Genomic DNA, 4142 nt, shown 5'->3' on the forward strand with positions numbered 1-4142 from the left:
ATATTTTATTTATTTATTTATTTTTTTTTTTTTTACAATTTACAGTTTACAATTATTGTGATAAATATTACATTAAAATTTGAATTAATATTATAAATATGAGTTATAAATGATAAAAGTCTAACTAAGACTCAAAAAGCACAGCTCCGATTACCCTGATGTTCCACAAGCCACTTTAAATCGTTGGTTGTTGTTTTTTTTCCCCGAGCTGCTGATGCATAAACTCAATTTCACTGTTTATTTTTAGATGTAAAGGTGATTGTCTGCTAACACCTCGATCCTGCGGGAACTGAATAAACATTCTGGACATGAGGTAACCATGGTGACGCGAATAGAAACCTGAGGCATTTTCACAGGCAGCTTAATGGTCTTTGAGGGTGTTGCGGATTCCCCTGAGCTGCTGAGCAAGTCGTCCATGCATTGCCTTAAATTCAGAATCTCATCTATTCATTCCAAGTCCATGTTTATTGCAGATGCATATATTATTGCAGTATAAATTCAATAGAAACCAATGATTATATTCACTTAGGTTATAATGCAAATGCATAAAAAAGCTTTTGCAGGCATTTTATGCGCAGCAACATGGATCAGCAAAATAGATCTATATATATATTGATGCTATAAGGGCAAAGTCTACCAAAAGATTATGTTTTAATAGTTGTATTTTCAGCCTCCAGTGCGATATATAAAACAGCATATGGAGTGAAGGGAATTTCTATGTTACTCTGGCTGGCTGTGATTCAAAAGACTTAAGAGAGGCAGTGAAACACAAACAACACTGAGTCATCGCGATTCAGCGGAGAATTCTCCAGATGAAAGCAGTTTGCTCAGTCTGTGAGTTAAAACTACCAAACGCATCCTTCTCTTCGCTGTGTCACGAGGAGTTGTGTCTGTGGCTGCATATGGGACCTTGTAGAGGGTTTATTTGTTTTGTTTTCTGGTAAATCTACAAAGATTAGATTAGGTTTGTTTTGAGAATGAGATTTCAGATTTTGAAGGATGTTAATCAGAGATTTTTGCATGGATTTTAGGCGACATGTAATCCAACAACGCAGTCTTTCAGACACAATTGAACAAGAATACAGTTAAATATTCACAATCCTTCCATTTATACATACACGAATTGAGTTGTTCTAACATATAGTTTCACCCAAACCAATAAGTAAAACTAAATAAACCTTGGATTGAAAAAATTATGTATGCATTTATTTTCAATAATACATGACAGATAAGAAAATACAAATACATAAATGTTTTTTAAAAAATAAATAAAACCTGCCACATCAACAAACAAATAAATCCTAATACTAGACTGATTGATCTTTCACAAAATGTTGTCCTGAAACATCCTGATCTCAGTTCTTGATTTAAGTTTCTACAAAAGTTCACAGTGACATCATGTGGTAGAGATATGAATCGCTGTACAAATGTGTAAATAGAATGGATAATTGCCATCAAGGACTGATAGTAGATTAAAAAAGCATCAATTATGAATGAAATAATATTTTAAAATATATGTTTTGCCTGATAGTTAGGGTGCATTTTCTTTGCTGGTCATAATTTTAGAGTAACTTTGATTAGTTTTGACTTTCATTAATATTTGTATTGCTGAAAACAGGACTAGCTCTGTGTAATTACACACTTGCATTTATTTGCAAAATGTTGGAACAAAGATTTATGGCTTTGATTTTCTCACAGTTCTAGTGTAAATCATGTTTTGTAAACTATATATTTCATAGAAACATATTATGGCAGTTTATTTTGAAATTATATTTTCAGGTCTACTCCATAAATATAATTTAGTACCATAAACACCCCTTTTTAATAAAATTATTGTTCTATCTGATATTTTTGTCAAAATTGAGTTATTCACATATTATTTTTACATTATGTGATTTTTTTAAGTTGTGTACATTTTGAGACTTTATTATTTAAAAAAAGGTTCTATCTACAAAGTATGTGGAATGCGAAAACTTTGAAGCTCAATATCTTCTGATATTTTTGTCAAAATTGAGTTATTCACATATTATTTTTACATTATGTGATTTTTTTAAGTTGTGTACATTTTGAGACTTTATTATTTAAAAAAAAGGTTCTATCTACAAAGTATGTGGAATGCGAAAACTTTGAAGCTCAATATCTCAAAACCTCTCAGAATGCAGATAGAACCTTATAATTCCAAGGTGGCCATTTGTGCCTAAAGGGTACTTATTGGTACCTAAAGAGTTCACCTAAAAAATACTGTCCCAGTGACAGCTTTTTTCTGAGAGTGTAGGGTAAGGTACACAAAAAAAAAGTGTGTACCTCTCTTACTAAATCTGTACAGAGGTAATGTGGAAAGATCTTTGTTCCTGGCTGTGTTTAGCACCGGTCGCTCTGCATATTCTTCTCAAGAATCTGAAGTGTTTGTCTTTTTATCCTTAATTATTTCCGTCTGTTCTCAAAAGTGTGGCACATTTTAGTTACAATATAAAGCAGGCTTTGCAAACAAATATGTGGAGTTCTACACTAAGGGGAAAACTACACTGGAACCAACAGAAATGAATGTAAGTAAGCACATACGAAGAGGGTGTATGAATAGAAATCCTAAACACATGGCAGAAACCAACAGCACAGTGACACTGTTTTTTGTTTTGACCATGGTGAACAATACTAGTACTAATTAGTACTAATTAACATATTAGCTTAATTAGGTGCTAATATGTACTTTTAAAGTCCTAATATGTACCTTTAAAGTACTAATATGTACCATTTAGGGGTAAATAATGTATAAAGGTGCAACTTTTAGCTAGAATACTGAATAATATAGTTTCTGTTAGCATTAGCAGTAAAGTTATCACTATAGTTATCATTACTGTTAACAATTATGATAATGGTAACTCTAACAATGCCTATAACGATAACTATAATGTTAATGATAACAATATTTCATTAACATTATAGTTTTCATTATCACTATAACTTAAATTCCCTTTCATGGGAACTTCGAACTGCGTCCTCTAGGGGTCGCTATGGGGAACGCCTCGTCGTGACCCGTGTCTGAAGCATACATTGAAAAAACACCAACTCGTTGGCCGGCGACAGCCATGACGTCGCTACCGGTGCGACTCCAGTATAAATCGGCGCCGGGAGCTACACATCATTCTCTTCTTCGTCTTCATTGACTGTTCTGTTTGAAGCGTGCATTTTCAAGGAAAAAGTAAGAGCTATCTATTTATTATGGCGAGCACTAGTAGAGCATTTAGAAGGTGTGTGCATCCGTGGCAGCGCTATTTGACACCAGATGACACACACGATCTATGTGTTGTTTGTTTGGGCGAGGAGCACGCACGCGATGTCCTCGAGGGGGCAATCTGCGTGCATTGCGAGTTTTTTCCAATGAAAAAACTCCGTTCTCGTTGGTCTCTCTTTTCAAGTAAAGAGGGGCAGCCATCTGCTTCCCGCGGTTCAGGACCCTCCGCTGCTGAGGCACGGAGGAGAATGAGCTCGTGGGGATCTCAGGTGGACCTGGCCGATGAGTTTAGAGAGGGACTTTCCTTCTCGCGCTCATCGGCGGGGGGCGAGAGACAGCCACTGGAGGATGATTTTCTCTCTTTAACATCATCTGATCCAGGTTTTTTCCTCACGCATCCATCGATTCCAGCATACAAGTTATGCCAACATCGAGGCGGTGAGCAAAAGCGGTTATGAGAAGATGCCCCTTAGAGAGACGCTAGCCAGCCATCTCTCTATGGGTGAGACGTCCTCTAAGACTCCCCTCCTTGACATCTCGCTTGGATGCCAGGGCATACGCAGCAGCAGCTGGTAGGGCTGTCGCTTCATTGCACACGATGGTGATGCTCCAAGCATATCAGGCTGACCGGCTGAAAGACTGGGATAGAAGTCCAGGTCTGAGCCCGAACAACCCAGGGGTCCTAGCCCGTCTCGGTTTTGAGGATCAGAGACTGGCTCAGAAGGCTAGTGTCACGGCTCGCGCTCCTCCCCCGCCCGCGGGTAGGGTTAGGAAGTATCGCGGGTCAAAGGAAGGTGAGTAAAAGACCTAAGGGATGTGATCCAGACAGGGCGTCAGTGCTTTTGTCCGGATCAGAGTGATACCTCAGTATCTACTCATTTCCTTCGGGGGTCTTACATCTGCCCTTATC

The sequence above is a fragment of the Sinocyclocheilus grahami genome, unplaced genomic scaffold, assembly GCF_001515645.1.
Source record: "Sinocyclocheilus grahami isolate Dianchi unplaced genomic scaffold, SAMN03320097.WGS_v1.1 scaffold159.1, whole genome shotgun sequence".
NCBI classification, from domain to species: Eukaryota; Metazoa; Chordata; class Actinopteri; order Cypriniformes; family Cyprinidae; genus Sinocyclocheilus; species Sinocyclocheilus grahami.